Consider the following 20,067-nt stretch of genomic DNA (forward strand, 5'->3'; position numbering starts at 1 on the left):
CTTAAATCGCGAATCCCACTCCGCTCTCCCTCTACCTACTGTCTAATAACAATAACGTCCCTTACGTACAAGGCCATGGAAACGCTGATGAATTCCAATAGGAAGTTATTGTTATAGGTCCGATTTGTCAAATTGAAAATTTTGACATTTATCGATGTTTCAAGGTCCTTACAGTCGAAATAAAAGATTTTTAGAAAGATGTCTGTGCGTACGTGTGTACGTACGTTCGTACATCCATATGTCCGTACGTCCCTAAGTTCGCGACGTTTTTTTCGTCATCCATAACTCAAGAGCCAGAAGAGATATCGACTTTAAATACATTTTTGTATACAGATAATAAGGCAGGAAGATTCAGAAAGGGCTTTAAAAAAAATTGGGTGGGTGGTTTTTTTACCATAGCAGTTTAAGAAAAAGGTGAACATTTTGAATAACCCAAAATATCTCACGAACTAATGATGCTAGAACTTGATAAATTAAAATTTATATATTGTAACGTGATACCAGACCAGTTTATTTTTGGAAAAAATCCAATTAACGGGTTTGTTATTAATCAAACGAACTGAAAAAAAAATATGTCACCTCGAAAATTTTACGAATAAGAAATGATTTAATTTCCAAAACAATTTTGTGCAACGAAAAATAATGTTTTTAACATTAACTTCTACCTGAGCGTCGAACTTGTCAAGTTGTAGAAGCTGAGTAAGGTCAATGATTCTCGGGAATTATTTCTCCAGAAGAGCCCTGAAACCAAAGGTCGCTCGCCTCTCCCTTTCCCAATCCTTACCGCCTCCTACGTCGGCTTTGTGCTATTATGCTGGCTGATGGCTCCTTATTCCCTGACTATATATAGTGCATCACTGTCTGTCAATACCCTGTTTCCTTCCTGGGACGCTTATGGCTTAGTTGCTGTTCGTCTCTCCTTTTCCAAAATATATCCCTCCCATTTAACTTCCCAACTGGGCTTGATCTAAGGTGTTATACGACCCGTGCCGATGATCAGCCAGGCTGAGGGCCCAATTTTTAAAAATAGCTCAGTCGTTAAGCAAATATCCGGAAACCAAGCGACATCCGGATTAGCTAGCCTTATCTGTGTAAGCGAATCTCTGCACATATGGACCCCCCTTCACTTCGCCTACTCGTGCGAATCTAATGTATAAACAAAAACAAAACCCAAAACAAAACCAAAACCCAAAGCAAAAACGTCAAACCGGTACCGGTACCCGGCTACACCGGGCGGCAGTTCGGCGGCACCGTCGGCTGTCGTTGCACCTGTGCCAAACATCGGAGAAGGGATTGTGTCAAGTCACTTCCCATCTTTGTGTGCGGTACAGGTTGTACCTACACCGGGCGGCAGTTCGGTCAGTTGCTAAAAATTGATTTTCGACTCATATGTCTTTTCAAAATTTTGAGATTATGGCTTCGAATTAATTTTAACTTATAAGAAATATTGTTTTCAACATTTGGACAAATTTTGAGAAAAATCTAATTGACAGGTTTCTTACAAAAAATTAAAAATCGAAACAAAAAAATTAATAAAAGTTGGAAAAAATTGATTTTGGACTCTAATATATTTTCAAAACTTTGAGATATTTACTTTAAACTACTTTAATATTTTAAAAAAATATTGTTTTAAACATTAAGTAAAATTTTGAGAAAAATCTATTGGACAGTTTTGTAACAAAAAATAAAAAAAAAAAACAATACTAAAACTTAAAAAAAAATGTACTTTCGAATCAAATATCTTTTCAAAACTTTGAGATATTGGCTTTAAACTACTTTTATCTTTTGAAAAATACTAAAACTTGATAAAAATTTACCTTCGAAAAATTAAAGATTTTGTCTTCAAACTTTTTATTTTACAGAAAATTTTGTTTTCGATATTCAGTATGTTTTTTTAAATAAAAGTCCAACAGTCCATTTTTTCATAAAAAAATAAAATCTACAAGAAATAGTACCTACGCAAATTTGCTAAAAATTGATGTTCGGTTTGTAAACATTTCAGAAATGCCAATAAAATTGGTAAAAATTTGTTTTCGAATAAATATATATATAACAAAACTAGATTTTCAAATTTAACTATTTCTTTATAAGAAAAATATTGTTGGTAATTTTAAAATATTTAAGAATAATTCAACTAAGAACGTTCTTAACAAAACACGAAAACCTACAAACTTTTAAGCAAGACAAATCGACAGACGGGATAGGTCGCATTCCAGCTTCTTTTTATATAAGGTCTTAGATTTTCGTCTTCATCTCTCGGATGTGGGATACCAGTGGCAGGGTATAATAAGATAAATTCTGATCTTGACAGCATTGTCCAATAGGAAACCAAAAACCGTATTGAATTTAATGTTTCGGAAACTCAATGCTGTTTAGTGTCGCGAAAACGTTACTCTTTCTCAATGCTATTATCCATTCATGTTTCTTACATAGAGCAGTGTTTCATTTGTGGGTATGTATCACAAAACCATCTTTTGTAGAGTGATCACATATTCGACATCGCCAAAAAATTTAAAAGTTTACTCCAAGTATCTGAGAAGATTCTTAAACACTCTGATAGAATTACAATTCACAATTTCCTTATTTGTCTATGACTCAAATAAAGCTCTTATCCTTGGGCTGGCGCCCCGATAAACTACTAGAGACTTTTGAATATAATTAAAAAAAAAGAGCTTTAAAAATGATATTCGATTTGTCACTTCCTAATTTTGAACACAGCCGCAAGGTCTTAAGGATATCATTGTTTTATCGATGTTGTCACTAAACAATGCCTAGGTAAAATGGCCAGTTGCATTCCTTCACTCAAACAGTTTAACCTATTTACCGTCTTTCAAGGAAAACTCATGAGTTTAGACTTGAGCCCAATTTTAAACTTACTGTTAAAGACAGGGATTTTTTCTGCTGAATATTTCCGAATTATCACAATTTCCAGACGAATACGCTATTACAATTACCAAATTATCAATTTCAAGCATATTCGTTGTTTCAGTTTAGGTGTAACACTTCTGCTTAAAAGTAGAAAGTTTAAAGGCTAAAGTAACCAAAAGAAGGAGTTACATAAATATTCCAGTACAATTTCTTCAACAAAACATCATAATAGATAAAACTAAAATTTTCAAAACAGAAGTCATACAATTAATTCTGGCTTGATATTCAGAGCTGCGATTCATATTTTGTCTTTAATTAATTTATTTAATTCATTTTTAATCCAGAACTAATTCTACTTCCACTTTGTTTATTTTATTAGATTACTTTAGGTCTACAACATTTAGTTTGATTAAATTGCTCATTATCCTCATTAATACGAAAAAAAATCAAAGCATTTTCCACACCACTTAAAATATTCTTGTTTATTGTGGAATTAGTCGATTAACAATTTAAATAAACCGCCAATCATTTGATGAAGCAACTTATATTCCTTAATTTGGTTTACAAATGTTTTAAACAAATGTAGGTAAATAGTGGCAAAAAAATTTAAGCTGTTTTGAACTTCTGCATAAATTTGACCTTTTAAGGTTCTTTCTAGTTACAAAGACTAAACAAATCCATAGACCACAATATAAACCCAAATTTGGTATAATAAATGACAAAGCAAAATCGTTGGTCAGTCAATGATCGCAGTTCTGGCTGCCGCACCGCAACCGTCAGCCGGCCGGTCACCCTTTTTAACACTTTATCTCTTGAAGAGAGAATACAACAGCTTTAAACTACATTACAAAAAAAACGACACCTTTCTGGAATTCCAAATGCTTCCAAATTGACTCCCGGCATCAGTTGTTGGTTGTTGTACGAGTATAGTGCTCTTCGACTTCATAGCTTCAAATCATTCGTTTCGTAGACTAACTAGTTCAACTGGTTATATGTGTTATATGTTACGTCCGCTTGAAAAGAAAAATACATATCTCAGCAAAAAAAAAAAATACTACACATCGCCTATAAACTGGAACACCATCAACTCACCACGCAACAGAAGTATATCTAACCTATGGTGGCAAAAACCTATTGAAAGACCTGAAGTCCATTTACAATTGTGACGATTCAAATAAAATCGAACTTAATACTTTCAGAGTTTTTGTTGCTTTTTTCTTTTGTTGTGAGCTGTTCATGAACTGGACACGGACAGAGATTGGACACTGTGTGCTTCTTTATTTTGAGTTTTTTTTTATATTTCTTCTTTTACACCAGAAGCAGCAGCAGCAGCTGTCCTCAGCATCACCACAAAGTGTTCCTGACATCATCCAACCGACTAGCAGCGACCAGCAACCAGCTACCACGAAGAGATCCTTCTCTAGTTTATCTAGAGGCGACAACCTGCATTGGCCCATTGACATAGATTTCTTCTCTGGGATGTGTGTTGAGCGCGAAGCTGAAGCCGAGGATAGGACTGAAGCTGCGCACGCGCACATTCTGTAATTTTTTATTTTTATTTTTATGCTCCTATCTCTGAGTTTCATTTTTATGTTTTATTTCCGTTGGCCAACGTCCTCTGTCCGTCCACTGGGATCTGCTTTAAATCTCTTTTTTCCTTGAAATAGACCATGTGCCAGTGATGTTATACAGATTGATTTTCTTTTCAGGAAAGACTTTTATCATGAACTTTTAGGACATATGTACAGTACATATACGATATACATAATATGAAACAAATTTACTATTTTAAATATTAGGTTCCATTAATTTGAGTGCTTTTTAAAGATAATAAGATACAAGACTGTGTTGAGCCCACCGACATCAAGAACATAAGATACATTAAAATACAATTACCATATGACAACTCTGCGCAACATTTTTCTTCATTTTAATTCCTTGGTAATAAATTTAATATTTAAAGTTTCGTTTCGTTGGAATTCTTCTTTTTTGTTCATTGTTTTGTTTATAACAAATTACGGCTTAATGGAATTCGTTGGTTATTCTTGCGACAATGAAATGCAATCTGTTGCACTGAATACCACTGAGATCCAATGTGCCATAGATGATGATGACGAAAACGATGACAAAGATAAAGCCTACAAATGAATCAATCTACCTTTAAACATTAGCGCAGCCTCACAACGTCATAAGAAATAGTTTGTCTTTGTCGCTTTGAAGGAGTTTTCAAAAGGCCTTCTTTGGTTTAAAGTATATTGAAGTTGCTGATGGCTTTTTTTATGGTATTTGTACTTACAGATGGTGACTATAATATTTCCACATCGTAAGATTCATCTAAAACGATTCATAATCCAGTTGCGGTTACACAGCATCAGCAGGAGAGAGAGAGAGAGAGGGAGAGGGAATTGGTATAAAAAGAGGATATAAAGCTGGATGTCTTAAACCCATTTCTAGATAATGACTTAACGATGTTATGTATGGTATTGGTGTGTTGCTACGATTTATACATACTTTCAATTTTTACTATATTTCAGTTTCTGGTTCTGTGTTTTAATTTTGTTTTACTTTTTTTATATTTTTGTCTTTTATTCTTGTTATAAAATGATTTAAGAGTAAGAAAAGTAAAGGATATACAGATATACACTGTGATGATGGTGGAATAGAGAAGAGAATTCCAAGAGTGAAAGTCTTCCGTTTGTGCGATTGAATGATCGATAACTTTTTGTTAGAAATGGAACATTCTTGGACTTTAATGGCATTGGCCGTCAATGTGGATTTTCTTGTTGAGGTCAATATAAATAATGAACAACGTATTAAGAATTTTTCGTCGTACCAGTAATGTGTGACAACACTTGACAAACTTAGAATTTACGTTTCTAAAGGGTTTCTCTCGGAATAAAGCAAAACATTTTTTTTTAATTTCTTCATCAAACAAAAAAATAAATTCAAAATGGTCTCAAAGCAAGAAAACAATACTGAATTTTAAAATCCAAAAAATAATTGAACATTTGATTATGGTATCATATCCGCGTTGTCCTTATTTGCACATCATTAGAATTTATAAAGGGTGGCTTTTTAGCTATTATCTTATTGGAAACACTGGTTTAAACAGCTTACGCACGTTTCGTGGTTTGTTTTACTGTCAAACATCTTTATTTTGGTCTATAATTTAACTATGAATCGATTGACAAACGAACAACGCTTGCAAATTATTGAATTTTATTATCAAAATGCGTGCTCTGTTAAAAAAGTTCATCGCGCGCTTCTTTCATTGTATGGTCAGTTTAATCGACCAACTGAAGCGTCTATTCGGGATATTGTGACTAAATTTCACACCAAATTTACATTGTTGAACATTAAACCACCAATACACTTACGTAGAGTGCGAACTGAAGAAATAGCAGCTATGTCGGTCAGTGTTATTGATGACCATTAATTCTCGATTCGTCGTCGTTCGCAATTGGGCCTCTGTTACTCAACAACGTGGAAAATTTTTCGGAAGGATTTAGGTGTGATGCCTTTCAAAATACATCTGGTGGAAGAATTGAAGCCGAACGTGGAAAATTTTGCGGAAGGATTTAGGTGTGATGCCTTTCAAAATACATCTGGTGGAAGAATTGAAGCCGAACGACCTACTGCAACGTAAAGTTTTTGCTGAATGGGCTCTTGGAAAGTTGGCCGAAGATCTACTTTTTTATCGAAAAATTGTGTTCTGCGACGTAGGTCATTTTTGGCTCAATGGGTACGTAAATAAACAGAATTCTATAATATCATCCAGAAAAATTGCAAGCACTATCAATGCATCCAGCAAAAATTGAATTTTCTGAATTGTTTGTGTTTTTTTTTATTTAAATTTTCTATAGCTTTTAAAAAATCACTTTTTACATGATGTCTCAAAATTAGAAAACAACTTTATTTGCCATAATTTTTTCTTAAAATGTTTAAAATCTGTAAAATTATTTGTTAGTAGTGGCATTAAAAGAGTAACAGGATGCGAACCACACTAATCAATTTGAATATGATAAAAAACATTTTTTTGTAAAAATACAAACTGTAAAGTGATTAACGTTTTGGCAAAATTCAACAAAATTATTTTGTTGATTTTTCGGGAGAAGAAGGTTTGTTATATCTCATTTCAACAAAAAAGCGTTTTACTAAAAGAAATTAAAGCTCATTGCCCGTTAGAGTAGGGCACAATCTATACAAGCTTTCTTACAAATTAAGTTAAAAACACAGAAGTTTTTTTTGATTATAAGCCGAAAATTTGAACTTAAATTTATTATGTTTAAAAAAACGTTAGTTTTATTGAATTAAAAACAAATTTTAATAATAACGAACAAATAAACATTATTAAGTTAATTCTTTAAGTTCTACTCCAATAATACAAAATAAACGAAAAAATGATATGAAAATGATATTTTTCAAAGCACTAAACTTTTTAAGCGACTACGCTTCATTTTCTGGATTTTCTCATGACCTGTTATAAATTGTTTTTAAATGGGTAAGCCGCTGAATGTTTCACTTAGAATACAAACTTTTTTATCTTGTTTTTCATAGCATATTATTCTTGCTGAACTTATTTTGAAGCTTAGATTTAATAAGCTTTTTAGAGTCCTTTTTGTAATCTACTTAATTCCAAACTACTTTCAAACATGCAATCAGACCGAGTTTAAAAAATAAATTAGTATTGAAAAATGTAATTTCGATGAACAAGAAAAAGTTTGTGGTAGTCTTTGATTTCTTCTCTATGACTGTCTTAAAAATTGTATCCTCATGATATTAAAATAATATTTAAAAACTCATTCACAACACATATTAACTGCTTGGCAGATGTAAACCAAACTGGGTGTCATTCCTAACCCATGAAAAAAGAAAATTAAAAACAAATAATTTTACGGATCTATTCCGAAACACGTCAGTCACGATTCAAATTTGTATTATATTTACAGAAGTAATTCTCCAGATGTGAATGTGATAAGAACCATTTAAAAAAAGATCAAATTAATGGCGACCCAAATTGAATTTTTACAGTTTTTAGTTTTCGATTGAGTGTCAGTTTCCAACTAAACGGAAAAAACCTTCAACAATATAAATGTTAATGTTTCAACAAACGATCATGTCTGCAGAAGAAATTTATATTCGAAGTGAGAAAAAAGAAATAGGTAATTATACAAACTAGGCCTTAATATCTACACCTGTTAAGTATCCATGTTAATTTATTTTAAATAATTAAAAATAAACATTTGATTAAATAACTAGGCTAACACAATATATAAATTAAAATAAATATATATTCTTCTCAAAAAAATAGACACCTTTACGGTACCTGTGTGGTGCAGCCTAAAAGCGAGCGAGCTTATCTAAAAGCGGATTTAAATTGTTAATGCAAAAGTTTAGGAATTTATATTTGTTTAACTTAGTTCACTCAAGTAAAAGACCCTTTTCGTCGATGTAAGTTCATTTTTGTTTTTGACTATCAATTTTAAATTAATTCAACAAAAAATGTCATTCCAGCTATGCATAGACAACTCGATTAACTTTTAAGCAAAAATAAAACAAAAAAGTGTTTAATGAGATTTCTAATTTTGTTATTTTTCGTGTATAATTTAAATTAAAATTTACAACAAATCTGATTTTCTTTTTTATTGGAATGAATAATCGAGAAACTATAATGTTGAATAATTATGTTGTCGAAGAAGCATTTTACTATATTTATATATATTTTTTGTTTCCAAGCAACATACACTATCTATAGACAATCCAGTTTATATGGAAATTTATTTTTTGTATTAAGTAAGTTCTCATAGTGTGACTTAGTTGGTTTTTATATTATAAGGAATGTCATTTATCTAATGTTTATATAAAATGCTTCTGTTGTTGTTAATTTAAAACATGCTGTGCTATATGGAAAATAAAATCAAACATCTTCATAGACAGATATTAGAAAACAAATTGACATTCAAAAATACGTCTTAATGAAGTGAATGAAAATTCCTCTTGTAAAATTTTGTAAAGACTGTTTCTAGAAAGAAACGAACTGCTAAGTCATTTAATTGGACTATAAAAAAGTGCTTATTTATCATGAGAAGATTCCTCACACTTTGTGGGAAATTTAAAACCTAAATGAATGTCTGGGTTTCATAAATTTGATAAAGCTTGTTAAAATGACGTTAAAGAAAGGTTAGGTTAGGTTAGGTTAGAGTGGCTGTCTAGATATCATTGACACACGTAGACCTCAAGGGTCCATTGTGATACCACTAATGAGGTTACTCATGGGAGAGTAATGAATTTAAACAAACCATTTTGTGCTTTTAATAAAGTTAGAGAGACGTTTTGTGTCAATATTTGCCAGTTCACTGGTATTATCGAAGAAGGGATTACCGAGAAAGTAATTCCTTCTAATGGAGAGTGCTGGACATGTACATAGAAGGTGTTGGACTGTTTCCTCTTCCTCCTCGTCCATGCAGCTTCTACAGAAGTCATTTGTGTAGACCCCTAGCCTCAGAGCATGTCTACCTATGAGGCAGTGTCCCGTTATTACTCCAATTGTAGAGCTTATACTTTGTCTGCTTAGTGATATCAAGCCTTTTGACCGTTTTAAGTCAATACTTGGCCATATTTGCTTGGTTGCCAGGCAGGTGGTACTTTGTGACCATCTAGTATTTGTTGTTTCTAAAGCATATTGCTTGAGAAGATATTTGCATGTAGCAAGTGGTGTTCCTATGTTATGTTTTTGTCTAACATAAGGCAGAAGTGTTCCGTTTTTTGCGAGCTCATCGGCTTTGCAATTTCCCGGAATGTCTCTGTGGCCCGGCACCCAAATGAGGTGAATGTTAAACTGTTCCGTCATCTCCTTCAGAGATGATTGACAATCGTGGACTGTTCGAGAGTTTGTGGAGACAGACGCGAGAGATTTAAGAGCGGCTTGGCTGTCCGAGAAGATTCGTATATCCTTACAAGATATAACGTTTTCTTTGAGCCAGGATAGTGCTTCTTTAATCGCCATTACTTCTGCCTGGAATACACTACATTGATGGGAAGTCTATAGGATAGACTGAGATTCAGTTGTTCTGAAAAGATACCACTTCCAACTGCGTGATCGGTCTTTGAACCGTCAGTGTAGAAGTGTACCGCATCGTCTTCCAGGGGTCCCTCTTCTTCCCAGGAGGATCTTGAAGGGATGGACACATGGAATCTTTTACCAAATACCATTTTTGGGGTGGTATAGTCTAAGCGATCTGGGATAGATCTGAAATTGTCTAGAATGGTTGTATGTCCAGTATTGTTACTGGTCCATTGAGAGGTGGCTCTAAGCCTTACACATGAGTTGGCAGCCACCTTTTTAGAGAAGATGTCAAGTGGTGTTAGGTTTAAAAGCACTTCCAGTGCTGCGGTTGGTGTTGTGCGAAGTGCTCCTGTGATGCACATACCTGCTGACCGCTGGACTTTAATGAGTTTATTTAGATTTACCATCTTATCCAGTGCGGTCCACCATACGACGGCTCCAAAAATGAGTATCGGCCTGATTACCGAAGTGTATAGCCAGTGGGTTATTTTTGGGGAGAAGCCCCATTTTGATCCTATGGCCTTTTTACAAGTAAAAAGCGCTACAGTAGCCTTTTTGACTCTTTCATCAATATTTGCCTTCCAATTTAGTTTTTTGTCTAAAATGAGGCCCAAATATTTAGCTTGGTCGGAAAAGCTTAATGGTATTCCTTTAATCTTTGGTGGGCTAATCTGAGGAATTTTATATCTTCTCGAGAAGAGTATTAATTCTGTTTTGTGTGGGTTGACGTCCAATCCACATTGATTAGCCCATTTAGTTAGCCTGTTTAGGGCATTTTGTAGGAGTTCCGAGAGAACTTGGGGGTGCTTCCCAGATACGGATATCGCAACGTCATCAGCGTAGGCAATCACCTTGAAACCTTCTGTTTCCAATGTTGTAAGTAAGTCGTTTACTACCATGTTCCATAAAAGAGGCGAAAGGACTCCACCTTGGGGAGTGCCTCGATTCACCGATCTGGTGGTAGTAAAACTTCTCATGTTAGAAATTATTGTCCTGCTTTCCTGTCTCTAAGACCGGGTTTGGCATGGAATAATTTTGGTCATATTTCTACCTTTTTTATCCCTTCTTTATACAAATATGGTAGTGATGGTGATAATTCCTTTTTATTCTCAAAAACGATTTCATCGGTTAACCGCAAGGACTTAGATATCGACAGGTTCTTCGGAGGGTGTCTGAAAACACTTAAAAAACACTACATACAAAGCATTTATGATTATTATTGAGTCTCTTATCCAGCCTTAGATATTGACCTTGCTTAACTAATTTTTATTTTCACTTTCTGTTGGCTATATAAAACTCTAGTGATTTTTCAATGAATATTAATAGTTCATAACTTTGAATAATATGGACAGTAATTTTTTTTCCATTTTAACTAATCCTTTCGAATGTTATAGTCCATGCACTAAATATACCCACCTGAACTTATAATTCGGGTCTCAGCAGTATATCTAGAAATGACAAAAATCTAGAGCAAAAACGTAGACAGACTCAACACATATTACATAATCGAGTTCGAAAGTCAGCTCTTTTGAATTCTGTCAAATTTATCAAAAACTTTTTCACATGTTTTCAATTCTAGACAACTTTGTTTAATAATGCCTCTCCCTACTTCACCACTCCCCTCATCATAATTCATTCAAAGCCAGAAGTGTCAAGTAATACAAATTAAAAACGTATCTTAAACTTCCCAGTTTATGGGTAGAGTCCGTAGATATAATGTAATTGCAAACTAAATAAATTCAACAACTAAAACTAATTTCATACTATATGCTATATACGATTTCATCTGTGACAACTGCAACTGCAACATGCCATTCTGTCAAAACCAATCATAACATGCCATTTCACTGCATAGCTAAATAACCACCCAACCAAACTAAACCAACATCAACATCAATAGCACAGCAACACCAGTGCTAATATAAACTTTTCTAATTAGTTTATCGTAAATTAAAATCATAGCAGCAAATATCTCCTACATATATGTCTAAATATATGTATGTACGTACAGTACATATACTATCGTCTTAAACCTCACATCATGCAACAAAAAGCAAAAGTAAATACTAAAGACTAAAGACTACCCTACTACCGATCAGCGAAAAGCACAATTACTTGTAAATCGTATCATGCAAATGATTTTCATCAGTTTTTTATCTTAGGTAAATTTAATATTCATGCAGACAATGGCATTTCTGGTGGGATGGATATGACAAAAGTTTAATAATTAGCGTTGCATGAACACTCCACAAAAAGAAGTTACCCATTAGATTGAAATTTAATTATGTTCAATATGCACAAAAGAAGTAAAAATAAAATAATTAAACAAAGTGAACAACAAAAAATGTTTTTAATATGAATAACCAAAAATGGCAACCTGGAAGCCGGCACTGATGGTAAATAGTTGAACAATAAACATTAATTTAACTGTTAACTGAATGGAACACACTTTATATTCACATCAAGCTGAAGCTGCCCCGCATGAAGGAAGAAATTCAACGAAAAACACAAAAAAAGACACACCAAGATACAAAGTGCAGCTTCTGCTGCTGCTGCTGTGCTTTTGCTGTTGCTGCAGCTGTCAGTGAGGCTGCTGCCTTATTCATTTGCAAAAACAACAAACTGCTGCACAAGAAAAAAAGCCGATTCATCTAATACTACGGTATAATTGCTAATTTATTGCATTTTACTTCAACGGAATGTTATAATAATCATTCGAGTAGTTGTGTTTTTTTTGTTGGTGGGTTTTGTTTTTTTAAATTTTTTCTGTTGTACCACGAGATGTTGTCTGCAAAAATTCAAGAGACAGACAAAAAACAAAAGCGGCACGAAAGGTGAAGACAAGCAAAACTCCCAGCCCAGGTTTATTGTGCGCGATGCTTCTTAACTGAATACCGTCATTGCTGCTACCAAAACGCCGCGCAGCCGCCTCAACGCCGCCGCCGTCAATGAATATTATCTTCCTATACTATATTTGTAAGTATGTTTGGGGGTGAGGTGCACTGACTTTAACAATAATTAACTTTATGGGAGCACCATCAGTTAATTACAATGCTTTGGTTATTCTTCTTTTTGTTGTGATTGTTGTTGTTTTCTTTTAATTCTATATATAATCGATGGCGCGCTGCGACTATGTCGGCAGTGGCAGCGAACTGGAATAGATATTGAAGGGGCTTGTGAGGGCGTGTTTTACAAGTAGAGAAATTCCTCATCAATTTACATGACTGTGCAGAAATTATCATCCACACCACTAAACAAGAAACAACATATAGGCTGAATAACATTTAAATTTGGCCAAGTTAAAAACTGAATATCTTGCTTTCAACCCCCCTATATTTGCTTTCAATACCATGGGTTTACTTTTCTAAACTATGCTTAGCAGAAGATTAACAGCAAAAATGTCTTCAAATTTTGTATGTTTAACTCTGATTCATGACACAAATTCAAATCCCCTCTCATACCCATAGAAGTTGTCCTTAACTACTTAGAAGAAATGAATTTGATTTACAAATTTAAATTTAGACCATTAATTATGCCTTTTTTAACTTTTGCGTCAAATTTATTTTGACAGTTTAACTAAAGTTTATCCTTTAATAGAAAGTTCTAGAGGTCTGAATAAATTGTCATGAATCAGTCAAAACTTAAAAAACAGCTTGAAATGCAAGTGTGAATCAGCACTGTAGTTCTTTATTAGGATGAATTGATAGAGGGCGCGCATTACACTCTCCAACACAAGAGGAGTTCATCATAGAAGCGTCATTATGATCGAATATTGACGTGCTGAGTAGGTACATTAGATACTTTCTGCTCGCGCGTCTAATAATTTCTTGCCATATATAAAAATGCCATACCTAAGCATCTGGCATGGCATATTTTTTTATATTTGTTTTATTCATACGATATTAACTTAAAAGAGGCATTGAATGATGCTGATGCAAGGAAAAAGAATTTTATGGTGTATTAACAGTTATGGCAATGATGGCGTTGATCAATTGAAAAGCGGAAAATATATGGGCAGGGCACTTAATTAAGTGACAAGCTATTACAGTAACATACCATGAATTGTGTTTATCTACATTTATTTCTTTTTAATATCTATTATTTCTTTTTCGTTTCATTTTTGTTGCCATACAAATATGTAATATTCTTGGTACGAAAAAAAAGGTGGTGAGAGATGGATTTAGTCCTTATCTGGATTTGTGTTTAGAAACTATGACATAATTGCTAGTGATTTGTCGATTTTTATTTAATATGACATCACACATGCCATATAGATCAGCACTCTTCAAGGCTTGATTGGTGTGCTTAGGAGCGTTTAAGCTATAAAAGGAATAATAAGGATACATAATTTAGGGCCTATGTAATTCAGACTAAGACGTCAGCACAACTCGAGAACATCTGAGCTAAAATAACTTTTTTAAAATATCATTCCATAGACATCAACTGTCATAGTTTCTGACTATAAAGACATCAACCAATAAAATTAAATAAAATAATATAAAAAGATTCCTGAGGCTTCTTGTTCTGATAAGAGAAAAGATTGGTGATGTTTGTTAAGAGGTGAGACTTGAGATTAAAATCACAGAAAAATTACATCTCCATAAACGAATAAACTCTAAAAAAAAAACTGTCGACCTTAAGATTTCGATGTGTCGTCACAGATTTTGTTTAAGAACAGATGGGATCTCAAGTTTTCCTGTTTTTATTGTTTTCTTTGTATTACTAATCTGAACAAATACGATCCCATTTAAGTCGTATAACATTCCGCATTACAGCAACCACACATAACATTTTATACATTTTAGTCAACCAGTCATTAAAATGTTCCAACATATTTTCCATTCCCGATAAATAATTGTTCACCACACCGAACCAAGACAAACCAAGTCAAACTGTTGTGCTGAACTAAACCATCAGACAACAACGACGACGCGACGACCATCAACCCCGCCAAATGTAATTTAAGCCGAAAATAATGAAATTTCCGCCACGCATCTAAAACACTCGAGTATAAAATTATGGAGACAACATCGCATTGGGAGGAAAAAAATGCATCTCAATGGAAATTCGAGAACATCGAAGCTTTGTGACAAGTCCTATATACCGCCAGCCGACAACGGCGACGCTGCTGACAACAACGAAGATACCGCCACAATTTCTGCTGTTATTGCTGTTGCTGCTGTTGATGCTGTTGCTGCTGTTGGGTGACGCCACCAACCACCAACTACACCACCTCACCATATTTACCACCATTTCCAGGGAGAAGAGACACTCAATGGAGACGACGACATCGAAAACGACAACGACAACGACAACGACGAACGAAGTCTATAACGTCCAGAAAAAACTAAGACGACAGCGAAGACAACGACTGCTGCGACACGACATCAATCCCACATGCTCAAGATCTAGAACGATTTCTAGAAATGCAGTCGCCATGGTATGGTATTTGGAACTACCACGAGGTCCATTTCCGTGTTGAAACAAAACTAAAACTAAAACTAAAACAACAAAAATAAAAAGCTTAAGGATTCCGCACAGAAACGAAAATTAATAGCTCACTAGCCAGAAGCGCAAGAGGAAATAGCCATCTTGCTGATTCCGCTGCTGCTGCTGCAATTTCTTCCATTTTTACCGCCACCACACATTTTCAAAATGCGGTGATGCGGTGGTTCAAATAAACGTATGAAAACCTGGAGCTGGAGAGGATTCCAAGGAGATCAATCCACCTTCTGCGCGATTTCATTTCGCTGGATTTATATTTAATCTTGTGGCACCAAGCGTGCTGGAGGTTTTTTTTTCTTTGCTTTGTTGTGTTTCATAAGCGAAGATGGAAACTGGGATCTCGGGTGTTTTCAGGGTACTTCGATTTCAATACATAACTCACTATAACTGCAGTCAGAGGAGCGTCTAACAACGCATTATAAGCGACCGCCTATGTTGATGCCATAGTGGCTGGCTTGAGTATAGCTTAGCTTATGGCTTAACGCTGGAGATAGAGAGATATATGTACGTGTTGTATACGAACTTTTTGCTGCTGGCGGATTTTGAGAGATATATATAACGAACTAGTTGGACCAGTTTAGCATTTCGATTCGAACTGATGATGGAGAGTGGTAGTATAGATGCGGTGTGACATGTGGAGAGTTGGATAGAGAGAAGTATAGGAGGGTAAGGTGATTCCATAGAAAAATCTGTTCCAGCGTAATTCATTCAATATGTCTTTTTCTTCTTTTTTTTTTCTTATTTATTTCTATTCATCGCACTGCGAAATTATATCGCTTGTATATTAAGGATAAGATAGTTAATGTTTGGGCTTATAGTTTGGTAAGTTTATGATACACCTTGCAAGTATTGGATTTTATAGGCATTTGCGCGCAATGAGAGTGTTATGCGATGACTGAAAGAAGGACAGGGTTGCAAAGGAGAGATAGAGATATAGAAAGAACAATTTATGGCGGCATTTTAACAACAAAACAGTCAAGCAGCCAGTCACTGTGGCGTAGGTGTCTTAATGTAGCTTAAAATTATTTTTAAATGCTTGTTATGAGAGTTATAAGCTCTAAGCTTTAGCATAGAGCCCACCCTTGGGTATATCATATCTCACGTTACGATACATTTTTTAAGGCTCGTAAAAAATCAAAGCCGTTGAGATATTGGTGTAAATATGGATTGGATACAAAATTGAGTCACATTTTGACAGATATCGTGTTGAGAATTTACTGTATAAGTTGGGTGGTAAAATTATGGTCAGAAAGTCGTGTTTTTGTATGAAATTAAATTTCTATCAATCTCGTAAAGATCTACAAAAATCAATCAACAAATTGTGTATGATAATTAAATATTAATAGACCATCCTGAGTTATAAATAGTTGAAATATGCCATTGTTTCCTTTTCTATATGTTTATCTTGAAGTACTTGATATAAAGTATGCACTTCAACTAATTATAATAACTTTGTTCATTTTACTTTTAAAGTTTACGTTGTAGTAATTTAAATTATATGGTTCATTTTGTTGTGATAGAAAAACTTCCTTAAAATTGAATTCATAATTATAATCAAATTCTGCTCATTTTGGTTTGCTTAAAATTGTGGTATACCCGAAACTCTATCATCTTTATTATTTGCAAAAGTTTTTATGAGAAACAATGAAGATCCAATGAAATAAACTCGGCAATCTAGGATAATTTCAAAAAAACGAGTTCGCTACTCAACTCTTTCGTTTTATTGAAATTCAAATTTCAATACTCAACGACCACGCCAAATAAAAGTGATCAAAGTTCATCTATACATTTTTGTTTTCTTTCTTCTCATCAACAGGTGGTACCGATAATTCTTCACTTCAAAGTGTATGTGAATTTATTACTCAATCCGCATCATCATCAATAAAAAAAATAAAATCAACTCTCACTAAAAGAAGTATACTCTTTAAACAAGAAATCATATTACGAAAAAGCAAACAAAAAATTATTAATGATTGATAAATGGACAGTTGTGTTAACCCAAGAGATCAGCACCAAAACCACCTTTGGTCTCTTCTAGTCAAACGCTTGTCAAACATCCTAAGATGGTGGTAGATATTTGATATTAAATTATTATATATATTCTCCGCCATGCGAATGCCAAATATTATTTGAAAATACTTTCGTCATTTTTTTGTGATTTTTCTATGTTTGTGTCGTTTTTGTTTGATTTGGCATCGTCTTCCTTTTGGGTTCAAGACACAGAGTGACACTGTTGTCAAACAATCATGTTAACTTCTTTGACTCTTGTGTACAAAGAAGATTAATGATCAATTATGAAACGTTCATTAGTGTCAATTCAACCCGAAAAGTGTGTTTTTTTTCTTCTTATTTTTCAATTGCGAATAAGATTTGTCATGTCATCCGGAGTTGTATAGTTTTTAATAACAATTATGTTTTTTTGCGGCGGCGGCGGTGGCGAAGGTGCGCAGTGTTGTGATGATGGAGGTGGAATTAAATTGAAAAAGATCAAATAGAGTAGTAGAATTCTGCCATTCAATAGCAAAATATGGATTGGTAGATAAAAGTTAACTCTGACTGATGGATCGTTGACATTAAAAATAATACGGACAGTTTGGACAGACACATATAAAGCTCTATACACAACGAAGTTTGAGAAGTACTTTGAGAAATGTCCCATTAATTGAAAATCAAATCAATTAAAGTATCAACGATGGAGTACAATTAATTGAGATGTATTTTTATATGAAAAGAAGCGAATTCTTCACGACTTATTATATTTTATATCTTTAGCAAATTTCTTTTAAACTAGTAAAGATTTGCACTAATACCCTCAAATAACGATGCAAATGAAAATAAGTAGAATTCAAAATCAAACAAGAAGTTACGCAAGTAAAGTATATATAAAATTTTAAAAAAACTCAATCATATAAAACATATTTTTAAATATTTCCATACCTTTTTTAAATGTTGAAGTATCCAGCAAAGCTCTAAAAACAAAGAAAAAAAGAAGTTAAACTAATGACTTGAACATACCGTTAGATTAAAATTATTGTGACATTAAATAAGATAAACAAAATTGATATAATACTACAAGAAAATACAAAGTAAACACTCTTATTCCCATGTCTTGTATATTTTAAAATAATGGTCATCATTTGTGTTTAAAAAGTCTACTGATCTTGTAGGACTTCTTATTATTTTTCGATCACAATAAAAAGCTCATTCTATTCTATGGAATAGTCAACAAAATGGATAGTGATAAAGACAGAGAAATATAACAATCTTTTATTGTCCAGATGCTCCTTTCCAGGGTATCGGCATAATTGACAAGCAGCGTAAACAACTCTTTTGATTTATTATCAAAATTAATGTTTTTAGAGTATACATTTTATAATTTGAAAATTTTAACAAGTTCTTAGAACCAAAATTAATGGAAATTGCCTCTTACTTTTAATTAAGTCCTGCATTAACCTCTTTTGATATTTGGCTTAGACTAAGAGTAAATTGAGACAGCCTTAAATATTGTTTTATTTTGTGTTTACTATTGATAATAGGAAACAACTTGTTTATATTAAAATACAATTTATTTTCCATTTTTTTTATGAAACAAAGTTGATTTGAGGCTGTAAATCAATTTTTATAGAGTTGTCCTTAATCTCTAAAGAGTTGTTGAGCTCTACTTTTAGCCTATTTTCAAACATGTCATTATGAAAACACATACTATATTATTAAACCATTAAAAATAAATCAACATACTGCCTACAAGTCTTATACTCTAGTATGTCCAATGTCCATGGAATGACGATCAATGCGTCACGATAAATGCATAACAAATCACTGTTGTTTGGCTCAAACTCAAATATTGTATACACCCATAATACCTATACGAAAAATCTCAAATAGCATTGTACGCACGCAGAACTTACTTTTTTTCCTTATGAATAAACGCATTTAAAATATATTTCGCTAAATACATTATATTCAAGACACGCCACCTGAAGCCAAGTTTTGTGCTACCTCAGTTGACAGTAGTACTCCAGTAGTCAAATAGAACTTTATAACTAAAACAACAACAACAAATAAACAAACAAGATTTCTAATTGCATATTGGAGGCGCTGCAAGAGGATAACGCCTTCACACGCATATTTCATCTAAACTAGCTAAAACGATCAGAGAGAAGCAAAAACAAAATTTAAAAAAAAGCTTCCAAACGACCAAGGCAAAAAATAGGTACACTAAAGAGATCACCGGCTTGAGATAAAAACTAATTTGACTACAAAATTACCATGCGTGCTTTGAATCATAACTAAAAATCTCCTCCGCCAACAACACCATCAACCAAAATAATAAAACAACAACATTTTATAAAATTAAAATAGAGGTACTGAAAACTAGAAACACTTGAGAAAACGCCAACAGCAACCACAATAAACAACAACAACACAAACTATACCAATCGAGTGTTATAGACGAACATAGACTTTACTTTGGCTCCAAAGATCTAGAGCTTTGATATAAATTTCAACTTTTGAAGTCGGACAGTGTTCCAAGAGATATTTTTGAAGCGAAAATAAATAGAAAAAAATTATTTAACATGCTGATGAAGAGAAGGAGGATAACGAAGAACCGATATAAAACACCCCCT

General features: G+C 33.5%; 1 protein-coding gene across 2 annotated transcripts in view; it reads right to left on the bottom strand.

Moving 5' to 3' along the window:
* LOC129953952 (probable basic-leucine zipper transcription factor D) overlaps window positions 1-20,067 on the bottom strand; it is a 401,434-nt gene that overhangs the window by 347,921 nt on the left and 33,446 nt on the right. For both annotated transcript variants that reach the window (XM_056067515.1, XM_056067514.1), the window contains exon 2: window positions 18,377-18,408. The gene's annotated coding sequence lies outside the window, so the exon portion shown is untranslated. The remainder of the gene's footprint in view (window positions 1-18,376; window positions 18,409-20,067) is intronic.

This window comes from Eupeodes corollae, chromosome 1 (assembly GCF_945859685.1).
Source record: "Eupeodes corollae chromosome 1, idEupCoro1.1, whole genome shotgun sequence".
Lineage (NCBI taxonomy): Eukaryota > Metazoa > Arthropoda > Insecta > Diptera > Syrphidae > Eupeodes > Eupeodes corollae.